General features: G+C 52.1%; 1 protein-coding gene and 1 long non-coding RNA gene across 9 annotated transcripts in view; one reads left to right on the top strand and one right to left on the bottom strand.

The window, feature by feature from the left end:
- Chst8 (carbohydrate sulfotransferase 8) overlaps positions 1-22,651 on the bottom strand; it is a 133,170-nt gene that overhangs the window by 2,913 nt on the left and 107,606 nt on the right. The window lies entirely within an intron of this gene.
- Positions 1-22,651, top strand: part of LOC128124826 (uncharacterized) — a 56,424-nt gene that overhangs the window by 25,041 nt on the left and 8,732 nt on the right. Inside the window, exons 2-6 of one of the 3 annotated variants that reach the window (XR_008222987.1) lie at positions 4,609-4,801; positions 12,706-12,815; positions 19,168-19,678; positions 20,682-20,856; positions 21,199-21,887. This is a non-coding gene — a long non-coding RNA (uncharacterized LOC128124826). Of the gene's footprint in view, positions 1-4,164; positions 4,474-4,608; positions 4,802-12,705; positions 12,816-19,167; positions 19,679-20,681; positions 21,888-22,651 lie in introns of those variants that run through there. The other 2 variants (XR_008222988.1, XR_008222986.1) reach the window with 2 other exon arrangements.

The raw sequence follows: 22,651 nt of genomic DNA, 5'->3' as shown, positions 1-22,651 counted from the left end.
TCAGAACTTCCTAAATAGGACCAAGAGCTGGGGACCAGGGCTCTAAGACACAAACCTTGTACTAACACTTTCGTTGTTACTGAGACAAAATACAGAAAGATTTATTTTTAGCTCACAAATGCATGGTGGGTGAGGCACGGCCATTTGACTTCTGTCTGTGGTTGGGAAGTGAACTCTTACAGCTTGGCCAACCGGAAACTAGAAATCTCAGGCCCAAACCAAGGCTGGGTATAGTCCTCCAGCCAGTCCCTATAGTCCTATATCTGCCATCTAGACCATGTGTCCTAAAGATTCCACAGCCTCAAACAGCGCCACCAGGTGGCCAAGTGCTCAAACACCCAAGCCTGTGAAGGACCTTTCACATTCAAGCCCTAACAAGCCTTTTGGAGGACACTTCATATCCAACTAACTACCCTTGACCAACCACAGCATTGGTCAAGCTCTGGAATGCTCCCTCCGCCCACCAAAGAGGTCATATTAGGCTGGGCAGAGGTAAACCAGGGCAACAACTTTGGCCAGGATGGGGAATTCCACTTCAAGTCATTTGGTGTGTTGGGGGACATTGGTTGGGAAGGCAGGTTTTATGTTAAGGGATCTCCTACTTCAGATCCCACCCATCCACTGAGATGTTAGGGACTCTGTTCCTAGGTCCTGGAGTGGACATCTGTGCTCTGAAACTTTGCTGAAAGCTGGTCACAATCAGAACAACCGCTGCCCCTCACACAAGCAGAGAGCCAGAGTGAGGGCCAGAATTTTGGGGCACTGTGCCCAGCCACACCTGACTGGTTCCTGGCAGGGAAGCAGTGGTTCTGAGGGCCAGCACTCCCTGACACCTCTGTGTGTTGGGCAGAGGTCAGTGGCTGTATGAAGCCAGTGAAGGGACATCCGGGTCGTCACTGACCCAGACTCTGTGGATTTCTCCGTGGGATCCAGTTTCGCGGCTTCGGTGTTGTGACCTTGATCTTGTTGTGCCCAGTCTGAAGCTGTGCCCCACATCTCCTTTATTCATTAGCAAGCAAGGAGGCCCATAAAGGCTCCTTATGGGATGGAAGGCCTAAAGAGCCTATGTTTTCTGGAAGCATCCCTGTGTGGGGGCATGTATGTATCGTCATCACATTTGGTGCTTTCCTCGACCATTCTCTACCTTAGGTTTTCATGTGTACGTGAGTGTATTTATGTGTATCTGTGTGTGTGTGTGCATGTGTGTGCGTGTGTGTGTGTGTGCGTGTATGTATGGGTATGTGCATGTGTGGGCGTGTGCATGTATGGGCATGTGCATGTGTGGGTATGTGCATGTGTGTGTGTGTGCATGTATGGGCATGTGCATGTGTGGGTATGTGCATGTGTGTGCATGTGTGGGTATGTGCATGTGTGTGTGTGCATGTATGGGTATGTGCATGTGTGTGTGTGTGCATGTGTGGGTATGTGCATGTGTGTGTGTGTGCATGTGTGTGTGTGCATGTGTGTGTGTGCATGTGTGTGTGTGCATGTGTGGGTATGTGCATGTGTGTGTGTGTGCATGTGTGGGTATGTGCATGTGTGTGTGTGTGCATGTGTGGGTATGTGCATGTGTGTGTGTGTGCATGTGTGGGTATGTGCATGTGTGTGTGTGCATGTGTGTGTGTGTGCATGTGTGTGTGTGTGCATGTGTGGGTACAGGCCCAAAGCTGACACTGGAGTCTGCCTCCTCCTCTGACCAGCTTACTCACTGGGGATCTCTCACTGACCCTGGTGCTTACCACTTCAGTAGACTGACTGGCCAGTGAGCCCTGGGGATCCTACATCCCAGCACCTCCAGGTCTGTTTTTCTCACTTCTGTGATTGTGAGCAAAACTCCAGGCCTTATGCTTACATGGCAAACATTAAACTAACTAAGCTGTTTCCCAAGACTCCAGAACCTTCTTTTCCAAAACAGGGTCTCACTTTTACCAAGTTGGCCTCACGTTCACAATCCTCCTGCTTCAATCTCCCTGCTAGGTCCGTAGGTGTGGGCTACCATGCATAACTTCTGGACCTTCTTCAACCCCCGAGTGAGGTAATGTATTAAGAACTTTCTCACTGCTGTGATTGAATACTGATAGAAACGAGAAGAAGGCTTTATTTTGGTGCACAGCCTGGGAGATTTCAGTCCACCCTGGCAGGGGAGGCATGTGACAGTCATGGTAACAGGAGCATCAGATAGACTCCTCCCACATAATGGGCTGGGAGCAGAATCAGAAGTGGGTATAAACTCAAAGCTCTACCCTTAGTGACCCACTTCTCCCTGCCAGGCCCCACCTCCTAAAAGCACCATGGCCTTCAAAACCATACTACAAGCTGGGGCCCATGGGGGCCCTTTCATACTGAAACCTTAAGAGATGGAAGCAGAGACAGATCCTGGGTACACTATCACTTCCTTCTGCTGGATTGGGTACAAGTAATGCCCCTTTGGGACAGAGGACGGGATGCCCCCACCTTCTTGGGTATTCCCAGGTCTGTGTGTATGTGAGGACACACATACACACAAGGGAAAGCTTTCAAACCATCCTTCCTGGTGGCGGGGGGAGCTCTGTGCAGAAGTGGGGTGAGCAGTGGGTACTGGCTTAGTGGTGAAGCCCTGTCTAGTGTCCCCTCAGCCTGAGCCCATTGCATTCCCCACCAGCGCCCCTCCTCCCCATCCCATCCTCTCTTCAGCACAGGCTTCCAGAGTTCATTTCTCTTTGGCGTGTGGGGTCCTCTCCTGCTGCCAGCGATGACAGATCCCTTCACCAGAAGGGACCCGCTGCAGCCGCTCCGTTTCCCTCTCCACCACGGCGTTCCTTAATTATTTTCTTCTGGTGACGGCAGCGGGTTCTGCTAAATCACCTCTCCCCCTCAGAGTCTCAGATCCGGGGATTTACTCTGGTTGTCACCCCTGTCAACCTGTCAAGGTGTGACGGTGCTTATTTATATTCCTTTTCCGGAGCAAATGAGTCATGCTGAATCTGGCCAGGAGTGGGGCTGACGAGCCACTTACAGAGGCTCCTCATCACTCATCAGAGTCGGGCTGCGGCTGCCAGGGCTGTGGGCTCTGTCCCTTTTCACCTGTGCAGGGGAGAGGAGGACCCTGCCTTGTGCATGCTGCCTCTCGGCCACCAGTGAGATTCAACAGATGGCCAGTCCTGTGGCATCAAGGGCACAGGATAAAGGGAAACTCCCTCCTGGGCACAACCCCAAACAAGCCAAGCTGGTAGCAATGGCCCCCTTGAAAAAGAAATTTTATAACAGATAAAAGGACCGATCTCACATGGAGCTGGAGGTGTCCCCAAAGCTGTCCAAGCCCAACCCTTAAACTCAAGGCAGCTCGTTAGGTGACAATGGACCTGATTCTCACACGGCTACTTCTGAATAGAGAGAAACATAATGAAGGGAATGCAAGGGACTCTCCCTAATGCTGGTGGTGCAGTTCTCACATGGAGGCAGTGGCTTTCCCATGTGTCATTTAAACAAAGACAAAGCTCTGGGCGACCCAAAGCCAGAAACCAAGGTATCTGAAGGCTGGAGGAGGTGCATGCCCCAAGCACTGTGCTTCAGGACCATTGACAACTCTATGGAGCACCCGAGAAGGGTCCGCTAACCATCGCTTCTGATGTGTCCTCAGGACTGACATCAGTAGCATACGACTCTGAAGAACAGGGAGGCTATGGCTTCAACAGAGCCACCTCAACACCCCCCCATCCCTAAGGTTCTAAATAAATAGAATCTAGATTAAAAACTGAATTCAGCAGGGCATGGTGAAGCATGGTGATCCTAGCCCTCAAGAGGCTGAAGCAGTAGAAGTACTAGTCCAAGGTTGGCCTAGGCAATGAGTAAGTTCAAGTGCAGCCAGAATCAGCTTAGAAAAACAGGGGATAGGGATGTGGCTCAGTGGTAGAGCCTCTGCCTAGAATCCTCCAGTGAGGGGCTGGGGGTGTGGCTCAGTGGTAGAGCTCCTGCCTAGAACCCCCTAGTGAGGGGCTGGGGATGTGACTCAGTGGTAGAGCCCCTGCCTAGAATCCCCCAGTGAGGGGCTGGGGATGTGACTCAGTGGTAGAGCCCCTGCCTAGAATCCCCCAGTGAGGGGCTGGGGTGTGGCTCAGTGGTAGAGCACCTGCCTAGAATCCCCCAGTGAGGGGCTGGGGTGTGTGGCTCAGTGGTAGAGCCCCTGCCTAGAATCCTCCAGTGAGGGTCTGGGGGTGTGGCTCAGTGGTAGAGCACCTGCCTAGAACCCCCTAGTGAGGGGATTGGGTGGTGTGACTCAGCAGTAGAGCCCTGTCTACAATCCTCCAGTGAGGGGCTGGGGGACGTGGCTTAGTAGTAGGGTGCTCATCCTAGATTTCAAACCCAGAAAAGCAACAATGAAGTGAACTTGCTAGGCAGCATAAGCTGTGATTCCTCCTCCCCTCTTCCTTCCAGTGACGTGGATGCTGCCATGTACCTGTGCCCTACCCTCACCCAGGACAGGAGACCCTCCAGGTCAGCCACACCCTCTCTCTGCTCTCACTGTCTGGGTCACCTGTTTGCTACTCTCAGTACGATGTTAAAATCTGTAAGGGCACTTCAACCTTCTGCACAGCAGGAAATAAGCAGTTGCTTTCTCTTTCTGGACAGATGACATTCAAAGAAACACACACCCCGTGAGAAGAGTTTGCATCAGTGGGAAGAAACAAGGCGTGAGTTATGGGGACTGCCAAATGCGCTCCGTGCTCTGAACTCTTCATCTCTTGGAAGTTTTTCTTCTCAGTATTTTGGCTGAAAACCTTTCTGGTTACCTTCTGAGGGAAGCAAAGGCCAATGATGATAGGTAAGGCTCATCCTTTTGTCTTCTTTTCTTTTCTCTCTCTCTCTTTTTTTGTGGAACTGAGGATGGAATTCAGGGTTTTATGCATAAATGTTTTACTGATGAACCCCTCACTAGGGATTCTAGGCAGGTGCTCTCCCAGTGAGCCACACCCCAGCCCCTCACTGGGGGATTCTAGGCAGGGGCTCTCCCAGTGAGCCACACCCCAGCCCCTCACTGGGGGATTCTAGGCAGGGGCTCTCCCAGTGAGTCACGCCCCCAGCCCCTCACTGGGGGATTCTAGGCAGGGGCTCTACCACTGAGCCACACCCCAGCCCCTCACTGGGGGATTCTAGGCAAGGGCTTTACCACTGAGCCACACCTGCAGACCCTCACTGGGGGATTCTAAGCAGGTGCTCTACCACTGAGCTACACCCCAGCCCCTCACTGGGGGATTCTAAGCAGGTGCTCTACCACTGAGATACACCCCAGACCCTCATTGGGGGATTCTAGGCAGGGTCTCTACCACTGAGCCACACCCTAGCCCCACACAGCCAGGTTTCTTTCCTCTCCCTTTCCCCCTTTTCCTTTCTTCACAGTGTTTTTGAGACAGTCTCACTGTACAACCCAGGCTGACCTTAAATCTTCAATCTTCCCGTCTCGGCCTCCCAAGCTCTGGGATTAAAGGTGTGTACCAGCATGCTTGGCTCTCAGAGCTTAACAATCAGAAGGGGCAGTCTGAGTCTGTGGCAGAGTCAGGAAGTGTCTTCACTAGCATGTGGGGTTTCTGGGTAAAGGGATCATATGTGTACCCCTCTGCAGAGATATAAGGAGATCTTCTGGTTTCCATACTGAACCCCAATCCCTAATGTTCAGGAAAAGCTGGAGGAGGTGACTGTGTCCAGTCCTGTGGTCAGATTGTGTAGACATTTAGTATATAGACATTTCCATCTATTGGGTGGAAAAAGAACACAGCACCTAGAAAGGGCTGAAAATACCCCATGTCACCAGGTATGTCACGGTTGAGGTGACAGCTGCTTGGGCCACCCAGGTCCATGGTCCCGGTGGGCAGTGTGGAGAGGGTCCTGCCTCTCTGGACTCTGTGGTCCACAGAGGGAGAGCCCCGGTGAAGGAGTCAAATCAGAAGGGTGGGGATGGGAGACGTTAGGGCCAGGAGAGGCAGAGGGTGGGTTCCAGATCCAAGTCCACTCCTGACTCTTGAATCTTCTGGAACTTTCCCTTTTCCATATCCCAGAACTTCGGGCTGAAGGTGCCTCATAGCTGTCCATACTGCTTCTTCCCATGCTCATATTGGGGCTTCCCAGGCAAGTCCTCGAGGTTTGGACTGCTCCCCTTGGCTCGGTCTGGGCCCTGGGAGCCTCACTGCATGTACTGAGCCCATGCTCACCACCCCCCACTTCCCCTCAGGACTGGAAGAGCCACTGGTGTCCTGGGCAACTCAGGTTTTAGTGTCTGCACCACGGTTTCCACTTCTTGATGAGAAGCCCACACCTGACACCTGCTCTGGACAGGACCCAGAGCACAGGGCAGCCCTGTATGTGACCAGTGCCGAGCTGAGCCTAGAGGCCCAAATCCCCATGCAGAAGAGGCTGCCTGGGAATGGGACATGCTCTGCCCACTAGGCTCAGAGGCCAAGCCTGAGCGAGCAGCCAGGTCCCATATTACAGGAAACTTGGAAGGTTCCTGAGTGAGGGGCAGTTCTCTAGGATTCTGAGGAAAAACACACCCAACAAGAAGTACCTACATGGAAAGGAAGGAATGAGAAAGGGGAGGAGGGGGAGAGGGTGGGGGAGAGAGCCCAAGAGAGGGCGGGGAAAGAAGAGAAACAGGAGAAAGGAGAGAGGGATTTTAAGGAGTTTATCAGGTGATGAGCGCTTACACAGGGCTCTCTGACCAAAAGCTGTTTGAAGGCAGAATTCCTTCTTCGATAACATGCATTTTTCTTTTTGAGGCCTTCCACTGATTGGGTAAGGCCCACCCACACTACTAGGCAGGTCTTTGCAATTCAACCTGGATCAGGAGATTTTTTTTTTCTTTTTTCTTTGAGACAGGGTTTCTCTGTGTAGCTTTGCTCCTTTCCTGGAACTCGCTCTGTAGCCCCAGGAGATGTTTTTATGGGTCTGCAGAGTGTCCTAAGGGTAGGGCAGGAGCAGACTAGATCTTGGCAGCAGGGGTGGGGCGGGGTGGGGCAGGGATCTTTGGGTTTTTGAAGGACAGTGTGGGAGTTTGATGTCCTTAGGGAGGGCCTTCGTTGGACGGGATCAATGCCTAGCACATACTCTAGGGCCCCAATAAATGCCTGTGGTAAGGCTGATGCTAACAGGCTGTGCTGGTACCAGATGTGGGAGGGGAGCTGGGACAGCGGCTAGGGTTCTGGCCGGAGTCACCAACTCTTCCCAAGTGGTTCTCTAGTGTAGTTCTGTGGCCTGGAAAGACTTGCATGTCTGAGTGACAGGTACCAGTTGAGAGGCCAAGTGGATGGGGCAGCCCAAAGCAGAAGGATCTGCTGCCACTCATGGCTCAGTGGCTATGAAGTCCTGCCTCTCCTTGACACAGGCACCCCTAGATGGCTGTATTCTGCAGCCATCTGTGGCACACCAGGCTGGGGTCCCGTTCCTGTGGCAGCAGCCTTGTTGTGGACACTTCCTGTGGCTCTCTTCCCACTGGCCCAGGTCACTCTGACCCTGAGGTCTCTGCTGGCCCAGGGGTGAGGGTTGAACTGCTCCCAGGGACCTCTGACTAGCTCAGGGTGAACAAGCAATTCTGCATGGGTAGACCATTAATGTATGCAGATTAGATGCAAAGTGAAAGACCCAAGTGCTCAGCAATTAGAGAGCAGCCTGGGCTCTAGGCACCAAATTTGGATGAAAGAAACCTCACGAAAAGGCTTTAAATCCTCACGTGTGTTCACAGGAAAATTCAATTTACTAAATTGCTAGATTACAGGGCATTGCCTGGACTGGTCGCAGTGCGTGCCCACATGGCTGCGTGCTGCGGTGGGTGGGGGTGGGGGGTTCCGGCTAGTGGAGCTGTTTCCGACACAGATGTCAGCTGTCCCTGGACCCTGAAGTTGGCTCTGTGGTTGGCCCGAGCACTTTGTGGGAGGTGGGATTCAGAGCAGTCATTCCCAGGTGGCCCAGCCGCAACTGTCCATGCAGGGGTGTCCATCCTCCAACCTGGAGCCTCTCTTCTGTGGGTTGATGTCTTCTGGGTGTCCTGACCCTAGTGAATTCAATCAGATGACGGGTGGTCATTCTTCACTTTCTGAATTACCCAAGACTCGGTAACGGATAAAACACAGTTCAGTTTGCTGTTGGTCCTAAAGGCTGCAAGCCCAAGAGCATGGCTGGCACGGGGCAGAGCACGCAGGGGGCAGGAGCTTGCAAACCTAGGTTTCTTTTCCCTCTTCCTAACTCCAGCTCCTTTCCTTCTTCTTGCAGTTCTAAGGACTGAACCCTGGGACTCGAACAAGCCCATCAGGCACTCTACTACTGAGTCATGCTCACGGCCTCTTGCTGGTGGATTCCAGGCAAGCGCTCTACCGATGAGTCATGCCTCAGTTCATTTTTTTCTATTTTTACTAAGGCCCTAATCCTATCTAGGGATGGGGCTAGCCTCAAGACCTCACCAAACTCTAATTCCCTCCCCAGTATCATCATTGTATGACTCTGGTGATTAAGTTGGCAAACACATGAATTTGGGAACACATGAATCCATAGCAGAGGGTACAATAATCTGTAAGTCTGGACTCATCCCAGGACATGGCTAAGAAAAGTTGTCTGGAGAGTTCCTTCTTAATTATTGGAGGCAGGGTCTCTCGGTGTAGCCCAGGCTGGCCTTAAACTCATGATCTTCTTGCTTCAGCCTCTGGAGTGTTGGGAATAACAGGTATGTGGCATCAGGCCTGGGTACCTGGGTATGAGTCACACGGTTTAGTGAGGCATCGGTATATCAGAAAGGGAGAATGAGTGTGAGGGACTGTAAGGTGGGTGGAATAGAGAGACAGATGGGAGTCTGTGTGACCTTGAGCTCAAGTCTTGCCGTTTCTGTGTCCTCATCAATACAATGAGCTAAAGCACTCATTTGTACAAGTCCACAAAGGTGCAGGTGGCCCGGGGCATTTGCAGCAGTCAGCTCCTGGTGTGGGGATGCCCTGGTCCCTTTCCTGGGCACAGCTGCTGCCATGGTGCAGGGCTCTGGGAGGACCAGCAGAGGAAGGAAGCAGGAATCTCCCTGTGTCTGACTGATGGGCACTGGCCTGACGGATCTGGCTGCTGCTTGTTTTGTTTAGCGATTCCATTCTCTGCCTCTGTGATTAGGATTCTGGATTCAACTGGGTAGTTCCCTGACAGCCCAGCCTGGGCTGTGAATTCCCTCGGAACTGTCAAAGACTGGCCTGTAAAAGCTGTCTGTCAGTCAACCAGCTAGAAGCTTGGCTGGTCTGTGAACCCAGCAGCTGCCCCACCAGACCCCACAACCAGCCACCTGCCCATCACTTGGTGGGGGATGGAAGCCATAAACATATCACTCCTCCAGATGCCCTGCCCAGCTACAGGGAGAGGCTCTGAACGCCAGCTTCGAAGCGCTTCTTTGTCTATAGTATGTAGGTGGTTCCCACTGTGTCTGGGGTATGTGTGGGGTCCCAGCACACACATAGTCACTACTTCAGTTTGTGTACTGATGAGATTCCATTCACATGTCTTATGGTCCAATGTCATGCATGGCAAAGAGGTGTGCCACACTGTACATGGGTTCTCCACAGGGAGCTTTCTGCGATGTGATGTGGCATGTGCAGGGTAGGGGGCACCTGAGTCCCCATCCCTGCTGGTCTCAGAGTCTACACACATGACTTAGCACAAGGTGTGCCCTGTCTGTCCTTCAGGTGCTCTTGAATGCCCACCTGGAAGACAGGTGGGAGCTGGTAGATGGTGTAGGAGGCAAGCAGAACGAACTTCATGACGCCCACGGGGGACACCACGTGGCCCCTGGAGCGCCTATTTCTGCCTCCCACACTGGCAGCCCCTCAGACAACTGGCCCTCTGGCCACCCCATCAGAGTACCGTGCTAGACCACCATGTGCTCACCCACTCAACGTGGACTGAGTACCTAGACGGGCCAGGCTGTGCGCTGCCATTGGTGACGGTGTCTTAGCCAGGAAAGGGACAGTTCGGTCAAACTCACGAAGTCTTCAGCCCAGTTAGGAGGGAAGGCAGGAATAAGGGACTCTACATGTGCTTGTAGGACCGGAGGCTGCAGCAGGGAGGGCTGGCCGGCCAAGAAGAGGGGACGGCAGCTGGCATCTGAAGGGAATGAATGTGGACATTCCTGGCAGAGCTCAGCGGCTCTGCCTCATGAGAGCCAGGCTCAGGGGTGAAGGGAGCCAGGCTCAGGGGTGAAGGGAGCCAGGCTCAGGGGTGAAGGGAGCCAGGCTCACAGGGTGAAGGGTGCCAGGCTCACAGGGTGAAGGGAGCCAGGCTCAGGGGTGAAGGGAGACAGGCTCAGGGGTGAAGGGAGCCAGGCTCAGGAGTGAAGGGAGCCAGGCTCAGGAGTGAAGGGAGCCAGGCTCAGGGGTGAAGGGAGACAGGCTCAGGGGTGAAGGGAGCCAGGCTCAGGGGTGAAGGGAGACAGGCTCACAGGGCGAAGGAAGCCAGGCTCAGGGGTGAAGGGAGCCAGGCTCGGGGTGGGGGTGGGGGGAAGGCAGGGATGCAGAGACTGAAGGAAAGGCAGGACTGAAAAGATTGGAAGGGTCCAGCAAGCAAAGGGCTTCACGGTCCTAAAGGCACCAGACTCTATCCCCCAGGGTTCAAACCTCAGCTCTGGGCGGTTGTGAACTCAAGGATCACTGTGTGATGAGGGGTGAAAACAGAACAGCAAGTTCCCCCAGGCAAAGCTGCCCTGACCGGGAGAGGCACCCAAGGCCTGGCCCAAAGGATAGTAAAAGAAAGTGGGGTTCCTAGTCCTCACGCCTTAAATACCTTTCTGCTTCCTGCCATGACTTCCTGGGATTAAAGGCTCTTGTTACCATGCCTGGCTGATTCCAGTGTGGCTTTGAACTCACAGAGATCCAGACAGATCTCTGCCTCTGGAATGCTAGGATTAAAGGCGTGTGTGCCACCATTAAAAAAAAAAAAAAGAAAAGAAAAAGAAAAAAGGAAGTGGGGAAGGAGGGGCTGAGGGGCCCAACGTTCAAAAACTTCTTCCCGTGGAGGAAGGCCCTCCTAGGCTGGCCAAACCTGGCTCCAACTCACATGGGTACCAGCAGGACATGGGGGTTGGCCGGGAGTGGAGAGAGGCAGCTTCTGGTTTCTGGCTTGAGTGTTAAATTGGACTCTGGTGTGTTTTGTTGAGAGGGAACAAGTTCCACTAGAGTTTGGGGTGCTTATGGGCTTCCCAAGTGTAAGGACAGGAAGCGTGGGGAAGGAGGGGATGAGCTGGGGTCGGATAGGCATTCATGTCCAGGAGCCCATTTCTCGATGGTGCTCTGGGTGTGTGTGTGTGTGTGTGTGTGTGTGTGTGTGTGTGTGTGTGTGTGTATAAAACTAGCTCTTACCAGAGTGACAGGAGGGTCAAGAAAACAGGATGGAGGTGCTGGGCCTGGGAATCGTAGCTGCATGGGGCTGTGCCCAGTGGATCCAATGGAATGATGGAGCTGGGTGTGACGTCACACACCTATCATCTTAGTACTTGGGAAGTGGGGGTAGGGCAACGGGATAATCTCAGCTACATAGTGAGTTCCGGGGCCAGCTCCATGAGACTGTGTGAAAAAACCAAATTAAAAATCAAACCAAGTAGGGTGAATGTGACTGCGTATAGAACAGGTACCTGGTGACTGCTCTCCTGTCATCTCAGCACGAAGGGCTAAGTTCGGTTTAAAAAATAGTGAACCCTTACTATAGAGTCCCAGGGAATAAAAATAAGGGGATCGCCTAGGAACTGGAGCCTGAGAGGGCTCCACGGAGAGGCTGCACAGTGACCCGGCATCGGCTGGCCCAGACCGTGTTGGCCACCACTCAAGGACGGGTGTGTTCACTGTCTCCCTTACTGGCCTTCAGAGGCAGTCAGTGGGGCGGCCTCATTACTGTGGTGGCCTGACCGGAAGATAACAATCTCTCCAGCTCTGGCTGGCCTCTGGATGTGTCGTTCCGGTGGCAGTGTCAATTACTGAGCTGGCCTGTGGCTGTCAGACCTGTCACAGCTGCCGTCTGTGATACCCTGAAGAGCCACAAAAGCAAATCCATCTTAGCGCATGCTTCTTTAAAGTGGGCCTCGTCCCTTACAGGCCACTCTGTCCTGAGGGAGGCACCCCACCCCATGCCACTCTCAGAATCACCCGGGGCCTTTCCAGGGGCTCAGAGGTGGGTCTGATCCTCGGTGGCTGTGTACTGGTGGCCAACACTGAGCACTGCTCTGTCCAGATGTGTCCCCGAGTCTCCCCATCCTGACTCCAGCAGGATGGGTAGGCAGCTACACTACCAGGGCCCTCCCATGCGTCCAGCACTTGAACACTGGGACCTCTGTCTTCCGGAGGTCATGCTGGTGTCCAGTGACAGACTGGATTGCTAAGACAAGGCCAAGAGGTCCCCGAACCACTCCAGGGGGAAGCAGGGAGGGATCAGCATAGCTGTTCCCTGCTAATAGCTACAGTTCACACACACACACACACACACACACACACACACACACACACACACACACACACAAAAAAAAAAAAAAAAAGGGGGGGGCTGGAGAGGTGGCTCAGAGGTTAAGAGCACTGGCTGCTCTTCCAGAGGACCTGAGTTCAGTTCCCAGCAACCCTATGGTGGCTCACAACCACCTGTGATGAGATCTGGTGCCCTCTTCTGGCCTGCAATCATACATGCTGTATACATAATAAATAAATAAATCTTTTTTTTTTTTTTTAATAGCTACAGTTCACATTTGGAAAGGAAATGCCTTTGACTTGGAGTCAGGTGCAGCCAAGGACTGTGGCAAGAGTCAGCCAGGAGGCCTCTGGTCTGAATGTATAGGAGAGCAGGTAAGACCTCAGAATACAGATCTGAACAATGGGTTTGGCAGCGGCTGCCTATGGAGACACCACCTTCCCTGTGTGTCTGGCAAGAGCCCACCTCTGTTTTTGTGATGGCCAACCTTGGCTCTGCCCAGCCCAGCTCACTGTATGCAGTTCCTTGAAGTTGTCTCCCTGGAAACCTCATCCAGCCTGTGAGATAAGTGAACCAGGCATCTGGCCGCAGACCATCCCAGGCAGCGAAGAGTAGCCATGTCACCAGCGGGGCTAAGCGCTCTACACACCCCGCGCTCACGTTTAGCCCCACAGGCCCCATGCACTGTTGAACCTGGGCCAAGACAGTTGACTGTTCCTTGGGCCCAGACTACAAGGCTAAGAAAGTAAGGAACGGGTTTCTAAGGGTTACATACTCAGAGGTCATTCTTGGGGCGCCTCAGAAGCAGCCTGATGTGAGTGAGGGAAGAGGGAGGTGGAAATGGATTAGGATTGACGTCATGGTATGGATGGGAAATGACAGGTCATGAACTCAGGAGGAGAGGAGTCGGGAGGGGAGATTTTGTTGAATAATGGAAGGCTTGGTGAGTCAGGGTGAGCATGAGGAGGGGGAGGGGAGCCTCCAACAAACAGTCCGATCCTCCACAGAGCAAATTCTGTCAGGGATGAAGGAATCAGTAAGCCTGAAGACTGATGTTGGGTTACCCCACACCTGGATGCAGATCTGAATACTACCTGAATGCAGATCCCTTTATCTATAAACAGTAGAGGCTGGGTATACTAGTACCCAGTATCCAGTTTAGGACTGTACACCCCAGCTTGATTTCATTCTTCTATTTTATCCTCTCTCTGTCTCTCTGTCTCTATCTCTCTCTCTCTCCCTACCTATCTATCCATCCACCCATCCATCCATCTATCTATCATCTATCTATTTTTAGGGGGGCAGACTCACTCTGTAGCCCAGGCTACCTTCAAACTTATGGACAGCCTCTTGAGTGCTGGGATTACAGACATGAGCCACCACGCCCATCTCCCACCTTAGCTTTGGAGGCAGCAGAGAAACCACACAATCCAGCCCTGTGACACCCAGCATCGTCACATGTCACCCTCGTTAGCACTGACCCAGCACAAGAACAATAGACTGTCATCCAGAACGTTCACACTTAGAATCTGGCAGTCTTCTCAGGAACTCCCTCAACGAAGATGCTCCCAGCTCTATCCCCAGTTCCATGTGGAGACAGGATGTGCAAGGACCCTGATTCCAGTGTCTGGCTGGGTTGGGGTAATGGGGCAACTGAATGCTCCTCCCACAGCTCAGCCTTTCTTTGCCTTGAGTGCACTGGGGCTGGACATTTAGGCCTGTCAAACAGCACTTGGTCGTCATGTAATGACCACCCATAGGGTGGCTGAGGTCACTATGAAGAGACGCTTCAAGATAATCTGAGCTCTTCCCCTGGCTCCTGTGAAATCCAACCATCACAGCTGCCCTAAGGACGAAGTGACAGGCACAGAGGTGGTCCCTCCTGGCTGTGTTTCTGGAGAAAGGAAGACCCTAGAGAAGCTCACCAAGCAGATATCTGGGGTCCTTCTTTGTGGTTGTGACACATGTCACTCAAGGAAACAAAAGCGGCTAGGCTGTGTCTTTGGCCTTCCACACCTGGGTATGGTGAGGGTTGAGGAGGGGGTGGGTGGGCCATCTGCTCAAGAATTAATGACTTTTGAGCTGCTTTGCCCATCGAGGCACCTTCTGCAGGATTAAACGTCATTCCTTCTAATGACTTGATTTATATCCAAAGGTTTACTGCTCCAAACAAAATATTGGAACGATGGCAATAAATCACGCCAAGGATGCTTCCAGCTGCGACTAGCGTGTTTGCTGTTTGTTTGGGAGCAGACTGGGGTACTGAGGGTGGGAGTGGGGCTGCTGGGTAGCAATGTGCATGAGTCACAGGGTGACCACCGGACACCGTTGGTATCAGGTAGCAGCTAGTTTGGCTGGGGCACCAGAGGGCTTCTGATGCTTGAGTCTTTGGGGAGAAAGGATTTCAGAGAAGGATTTAGAGAAGCCAGAAATCCCCTGAGCTCCAAGGAGTAGCTTGTAGTGATGGATGGTCGATGATGGCATCCTGAGCCAGATGCCCTACTGTATCCCTGAGTGAGAGATGCAGAGATGGGCCAGGCTGGATGGCTCTGCAGGGCTCAGCTCCCTGGGAGAGTGACAGGCTGCAGACAGGGTGGCCCTAGGCTGACTTCTGTCTCAAATGATGGGCAGAAAACGCTCCTTGGAAACTAGGCCCTTGCCCTGCAGAGCGAGAGCTCCGAGGAGCCAAGGTCAACTTCAAGGTTCACTTCATGACAGCTCTGGAGAGAATCCAGCGGTCTCTGGCCAGAAGTCTGGGAGAGTATGTAGCTCCTCATGGGTAGAACTAATCCTCATCCTGGCGGCAAGATAGAGGGAAAGTGGATGGGAGGGAGGAACAATTGGGGTCCAGTTACAGGCTAAAACTGACTCAGCCATGCACAGCACAGCTGCTGGATTTACCCTTGGAAGACTCTCCCATGGCCTAGAATATCACAGCAAGGTCAGGGTGCCCATAAGAGGACCCAGTCCAGGATGACCCAGGGGTGTCGGGCACTGGGGACAGTGATCCATTACAAGGCGTGTGTGTTAGGATGTGAATCTGAAATGTCTCACACAGGCTCATGTTTGTGGTACTTGTTCCTGAGCAGGTAATGCTATATTTTGCAGGCTTTAGGGAGTTAGGTCACGGCTGGCGGATCCAGGCCACGAGGGGTAGGCTTTTGGATGTTATACCGCCCTGGTTCTGACCTGTTTCCTGTTTCCTGGTCTCCCATGATGTGAACAGCCTCACACTCCTGCTGCCATAGACAGTTGCTGTGCCTTTCCTCTAGATGGAGCGAAGTCTCCCGGACTGTGAACTCAAGGCAATCTTTCCTCTCTTGTTTCTGGGCGGTATTTGTCAGAAAATACAGTGAGGTGCTGGCACGGATCAGGGACGCAGGGAAGCATGGATAATGGGGAGAAGCCCAGGACAGCATGTTGATGGCAGGTGGGATGGTGAGGATGGTACATGGAGGCACATGGGAGCGTGTGTGTGCGTGTGTGTGTGTGTGTGTGTGTGTGTGTGTGTGTGTGTGTGTGTGACAGTGTGTGCATGGTATGTTGATAGCGATGGTGAGGGATGGAGATGGATGGCGGGTAGTGTTCCAAGCTTTAAGAAAAAGATTTCAGATGGAGACCCAGCCAGGGCAGGTAGCAGAAGGCCCATAGCAGGGGCCGGCATGTGGCACTAACTATCCAGCCACAGGCAGGCTTTGGTCTCCTTCTCCTGGCTGAAGGTACTGCCTCTGGCTGTGGTGTCCCCATAGAATTGAGTACAGGAAGCTCAACGCCCCCTCGACCTTTTCAGCCTCCAGGATGCTCAGGGCCAGCACATAGGACTTGGACGGCAGTGGTGCCGAATGAAAGGGGAGCTCGGGTCGCCACTGACCTGCGTGAGCTCTCAGTATAGAAGCCTGGCTCCTGGGAAGGACATCATTGTCCTTTTTCCTCTGCAAACAACCCCCAACGTCAGAATACAAAGCTTCCATCCATCTTTGATTAAAACAGGTAGAAAAAGGAGAGGTGCTGTTTGCTTTGTAAAGTCTGGCAAATTTTGATAATGAAACCTTCTGAACATCAAGTTCGGAAAACCTTCCTAATTCCAGGCAGATAAGGGATAATGGTAACGTATTTCAACTTCAAAAGCAAAAAATAACCTTTTATCACTGAACTTAACAATGTTGCTGGCGAAATATGTTAGGAGAATGTAAAATGTTATTTAAATGATAAAATGCGCTGTCTTGGATGGCAAGGATTTTAATTGCCACAATCAGAGTCCAAACACACTTCCTTGCCGGCCCTGACAGACGCGGCTAATGACAGTGTGTCCATAACAAACAGCAGTGGAGGGAAGGGGCATTCTTGGCTTCTGTCCTCTCCCTGGGGAGCCATCAGCTCGACAGCTGTCTGGGCTCGGCCACACTCATCAACATCGGTGCTTGGAAGTATGAATCGCCTCAGATATTAATATTAATCAGCCATCACATTAATATTAATCAGTTAATATATATTTCCCATGACAACAAGAGATGAAGGAATCTTATTATGTGGTGGGTCAGGGGACACAGAATACCTAAGCGTGTTTCCTTGGGACACACAGCACAAAGAACGCGAAACCTCTCAGGCCTGCTGTCTCTGTGGAGATGGAAGCTGGGCTCACGTGTGGGCAACGCACCATACATGCAAAGTCCCAGTGGAAGTGAGTTCCTTTGCACACAGCCAGCAGTAGGCAGGTTGGAGGGACTGTGGTTAGTGTGGAAGACCCCCACATCCCTTCCTCCTGGGGCTCAGGTGGCCTCTGTAGAGTATCCAAGTCCTGAGCAAGTAGGAGACAGGGTGAGCTGGCACGGAATAGCTAGGCGGGAACCCTTCACTGCCTACAGTAAAGAATATTGCTCCCACTCCCACTTACCATTCCCAGTCATGGTGGAGGGGAACACCAATTCTGTAGTTACTCTTTGGGGAACTGGTGTGTGCCAAGTTCTGAGCTAGGGAGAGACACGGGGTAGGGAAAACAGTGTTCGCTAGCGATGTTGATGGTTTGCTTTCACAATCCCCATTTGAAGGGCGCTGGATGTCTCACTATTGTCCACATTGCTGGCCTGGTGGGTTGCAGAGCTGAGGTCTAGACCACGTCTGACTTGGTGCTTTGGGTTAGCCGTGAGCCACCACCGTCTGTCAGTGTCCAGGGAAGAGTGGATTGGCCACAGAGAGGGTAGAATGGGAGTTTGGGGACAGGAGAGGGCCACGGTAGGTCTCTCAATATGACCCCTCCCAAGTCACACTGTCAGAGTGAGTTCAGGGTCCTGCCCTGGGCAGCCCACACCAGGGTCCCTGGGGGAGGCCAGCTTGTTTGGTGGGGGCAGGGTGTGGGGGACTACCTACCTGCCTGCTGGCTTACAGATTGCTTCCGCGGGCATGTGCACATCTGAGCACAATTAACATTTTAAGCACTAATTATTTTACTTGGGCGTCTAAGTCTGAGGATCCTTCAATTTCAGTTTAATTGGAGAAAAATGGTCATCAGTTATGGCACAGCAGGAGGGAGGCTCCATGCTTCCTCAGCACAGAGGGGCAGAGCTGCATCGGAGCACGAGCAGATGGCGTTGCTTACAGCAGCCCAGCAGCTGGCTCTGGTGAGGGTGTGGTGGGTGGGGCTGGGGACCTGGGTGCCCTGCCCATCACCATCCCTCACATCTGCTGGGGAAGGCTTGCTGGCCAAGTTAATGACTTGCTGTTTTGTCTTTTCCATCTTGTTCCATTTTCAGTAAGGCATCTGTTATAAAAAGAGCCAACGCAAGAGGAAATGGGATCCTTATTAAAGGAGAGTTCACAACTTCATCGCATCCCCTGGAACTCGATAGTAATCTGAGCTCATAATGAAATCTTCAGGCACTCCCCACCTGGCTGGCAGAGTACGCCGGTGCCAGCCTGGAGGAGGGGGCCCTGTTTAAGGGGCATCAGGCACCCTGGGCTCTAGCCAATTCCCTCTAGTGTCTCTCCCCTATCTTGATTCATAGGGTCTCCTGGGAGAACCCCAAGGCTTTGGTGAACACAATTATGGAACATTTTGACTTCTGCCAAATTTGGTCCTTTCTAGAGAGAGACTCAAGCTGACCCACTGGTGAGGATGCTAAGGTGGCCCCCAGTGGCTTGGCTGCTGGTGGGTGTGAGATAGCCTGGCCTGCAGCCTGAGGATGGGCAGTGAAGATCTGGGGGCCTGGGACCCAGGGAAGGGCTCGCCTGTGTGGCTCCTCCTTGGGTCCAGCCCCTGTGGTCCTGGGGAGGGTGTGACCTGATGAGAGAAGAATAGAAAAGATCGCAGTTTGTCTCAGTGAACACCGTCACTGGGAAAGGGGATTTTGAACCCCAGAGAAACTGAACTCAGCTATAAACCTATTAAGGCAAGAGGTGGGCCATGCCCCAAAACACATCCTCCCATTCCTGGTGGCTGTCTGTCAGCCACACCCTCAGTGACCCTCATCCTCCTACCCTCCCCAACTCTTTCAAATTTCCAGATCTTTCCTTGTTGGAGAGAGAGCCCCTGCTTTCCCAGGGTCCCCTCAGCCCTAAGCCCTCTGGCTGGTCTTTGAGCCTCTCAGTCCCCAACCGTACCACCTCCCTGAACCGGCCCTCTCAACGCTCTGGTCTTTACAGAGCACTTCGTCCCGTGCAGACCTCAGGTCCTGCAGCTCATGGACAGGTTAAAGGGCTTTTCCATTTTTCTTCCATTTTCTGTAACAGACTCCGTTGCGGGGCAACGGCATGCACGAGGAAAAGGGATGCTTCCACAGCCTGCAGCAAAATCCTACCCGAGTGTGCTGTGAAAGCAACTTCAAAGCTCCCAAGGCTCCCTCGGAAGGTTTTTCAACAAGAAATATTTCATTCATGCAAGAAAAAACATGTCACGTATAATATTGATACTATGAAGACTAACAGCCAGAGTGAGGGTGTGGCTCAGTGATCGAGTCCTTGTCTAGGATGCATGAAGCCCCGGTTCCATGCCCAGCGCTACTAAAATAAAGAAATAACCACAGCAACACAAACACCCAAGGATTCACCACCTGGCAGAAGATGCTAAAATCGACCAACGCCTCTGCAGTTCCTTCGGTGTCCTCTTGGAGGGCCACTTCCCTTTTATTTTCCCAAGACAAGGTCTCATGTATCCCAGGCTATCCTCAAGCTTGCCCTGTAGCTGAGGATCCTTGAACTTCTGATTCTCCTGTTTCCACCTCCTGAGTGCTGGGATTACAGGGTATGCCAGCATGCCAGGTTTGTGGGGTGCTAGGGATTGAACCTAGGGTTTTGTGTATGGCAGGCGAACACTCCACCAGCTGAGCTACATCCCCAAGGCCCCATTTCTTGCTTCCTTTCTGAGCTTATTATTTTCCATGTTATACTTTTTTTTTTGAGTTGAGGATCGAACCCAGGACCTTGCTCTATCACTGGGCTAAATCACCAACACTATGTTATACTTCTAAGCAGCTAAAAAATAATAATAACTTTTCAACATGGAAACCTTAGAATTGGATTCAGTAGAAATATTTACACCACAGAAATTGGCAAACACTACAAACAGCAGCCTTTGTTTCTTCCCCACCCCCACCCCATAGAAGGGGTTTACGAGCATGTGAACAGTGTCAGGTGATTTCCAGGGGGAAGTGTCGCCAGCTGCTGTCTAAGGAGGTCAAATCTGTGATTATGGATACAGCTGTGAACACCTCAGCGTCTAGCCACACTCCTAGTGGTGGGGGACGGGCACACACCCCTGTTAAAGTCGACCTGGATAAAGTTCCTGAAGCTTCTAGTAACATAAGTTATAGCCAGGTCCAGATTGGAAGGGACCCCCACAAATCTGCCCGCCCACTCATTTTTTATTCGATGGCTTGCAGTATTTACAGACCATTCCTTGGAGTCAAACACATGCTTACCAGAACTCTTCTTACCCTGAAATTATTTATGACTTGGCATTCAGGGTGGAAAAGCAATTTTCTCAAAATGTCTGATGTCATGATATATAGTCCGTTTGACATGCATGTGCCCAAACAGATTGCTGTGTTTGCCTGTCTCTCAGTGACTAGGACCCTGAATTAAAAAAGGAGAATGAATGTAGCTCAGTGGACACAGCCAAAGAAAACGCGTGGAGCACTTGATAGAATAGTGAAAGGCACCCGTCATTTGCTGGGATTGTTTCCTTGGAGTTTCTTGGGAGCTATGTGATGCTGGAGTCGAGTGACGTTTGTGATTCTGATCCACAGAGACCACCTACTCTTCCTGCCTGAACCCCACTAGGCCCAACACTGTCCTGGTCCCTGAACACGGTGCCACTAAGAGGTCCACGACAGATGAGAGGCTCCGGGAATGGCAGCACATCCATACAATGAACTCTTTACTGAGATGCAAGCCAGCAAAGATGCTCTCACTGGCAAAGAAGTAAAGAACTCGCTAAAAGATCTTTCTGACATGGAATTCCAGAACAGGCCAAAATAATTTCTGGTGATGGGATCAGATCAATGGCTACCCTGGGGGTAGAGGTGGGGATCCGAGTGAGCAGAGACAAGGGGCAGGGGACGGATATTCTGGAGTGAGGAAAATACCATGTGTCTCCATTAAGATGGTACCTGTTTGTCAAAGCTCACTTACAATGTGTGTGTTTTCTTGTTTACATATTATATCTTAATTAAATCGACAGAAAGTGGTATGAACATATTTTAGAATGTTAAAGTGCCAGGTTGTTTTATTTTTTTTATTTTTTATGCTATTTTGATTTTGCAGAAATCTTGCTTGTATCTCAGAACCAAATGGCAGCCCTTGGAATGCTTTCGTGAATCTGAAAAGGAAGCAGTTCCAATAATGTCAGGTACCATTCGTTTTCAGTGACCTTTGAATAAGCCAGGCAATGTAGAAACATTGCCTCCATGAAGTTTGCGTTCCCAAAAAGTAATCGCCAGACAGTTCTTGTCCTTTGCATATGGAGAGCCTGGACTGGGGCGGGCACTGGAGTCAGGGATGGGAGGCTGAGCCCAGACAAGACTGTGGCAGCCCAGCCAGGCCGCTCAAAGCTGAGTCTCCACAGAGACTGCTCTCAGCTGCAGGAAGTCACCTCGCCCAAGGTTGCAACTCCCTCCCTGGGGCTGCCTGCATCCCACCACTGATTCTAGTGGAGTTTGCCGCCCCCCCCCCCCCTTTCCATCAGTCAGGACACAGCTTCGAAGCCATGTCAGCTCCAGAGCGCCTTGTGGGATTGGCTGACTAAATCACAGCCCTCATCGTGCCTCTTTCAATTCCTGCTGCCTTCTCTACCCCATAGGACTGTGCTCCAAGGTCACTCCCACCTCCATCTTCCTGCTCTGCCTGCCTGGCACACTTTCTAATGTCCTCGGGGTCCTCCCTCAGCACATGCTAAGATGAAAGGTAGAAGGGTTGATTTCCCACCAACCAGCCAGCAAGGAGGACTGTACCAGGTAAGCATGGGCAGCCCGCTGTGGTAGGAGGACACACTAATGCAGCTGTTAAAAAGGTGTACTGATGGTGAATGAAGCGTGCACACCAGTGGAAGGAAATACTCTAGTGTATACAAAAGTGTGTCCAAAAGTTAAAGAGTGTGAGGCCCATGGTAACTTGGGGACTTTGAGTTGGCTACTGACTGCCTCTTTGGAAGCCTATAGAGAAATTCTCAACTGGGCTCAGTGGTAGAGTCCCTGCCTAGAATCCCCCAGTGAGGGACTGGGGGTGTGGCTCAGTGGTAGAGCCCCTGCCTAGAATCCCCCAGTGAGGGGCTGGGGTGTGGCTCAGTGGTAGAGCCCCTGCCTAGAATCCCCCAGTGAGGGATGGTAATGCTCAGCAGCAGAGCACTTGTGGACTAATACTTAGGAGAGGAAGAGGGAAAGAACGAGAAACAACAAAAGATAGAGACAGAGTAGGGGGAGAGAGAGAAGGCGGGAGACAGAGAGGGAAGAGAGAGAGAGAAAACTAGCTAGCATGCTTCCTAAAACTTATTCTAAGTTAGGTCCAGCACCTGACTAATAAGGAATGAGACCCAGAAAAATGAACTGGGACATCAGGACTGAGACTTGGACAAGTTCCCAGACTTTCCAGAGTCCTCTGGGCTTCAGAAGCATCCCAGCCTCCTGTAGCACAGGCTTATAGTCACAGGTCTCTCTGCTGGACAAGAACAAGTGTCCTCCTTAAGGTCTGCCCGCACCACCCCCCCCAGAACCAGCAGCTG

The sequence above is a fragment of the Peromyscus californicus genome, unplaced genomic scaffold (genome assembly GCF_007827085.1).
Source record: "Peromyscus californicus insignis strain IS unplaced genomic scaffold, ASM782708v3 Scaffold_4__1_contigs__length_199733344, whole genome shotgun sequence".
Taxonomy (NCBI): Eukaryota; Metazoa; Chordata; class Mammalia; order Rodentia; family Cricetidae; genus Peromyscus; species Peromyscus californicus.
Note: the sequence above shows the minus strand (reverse complement) of the source record. Positions and strands in the feature narration are given on the sequence as shown.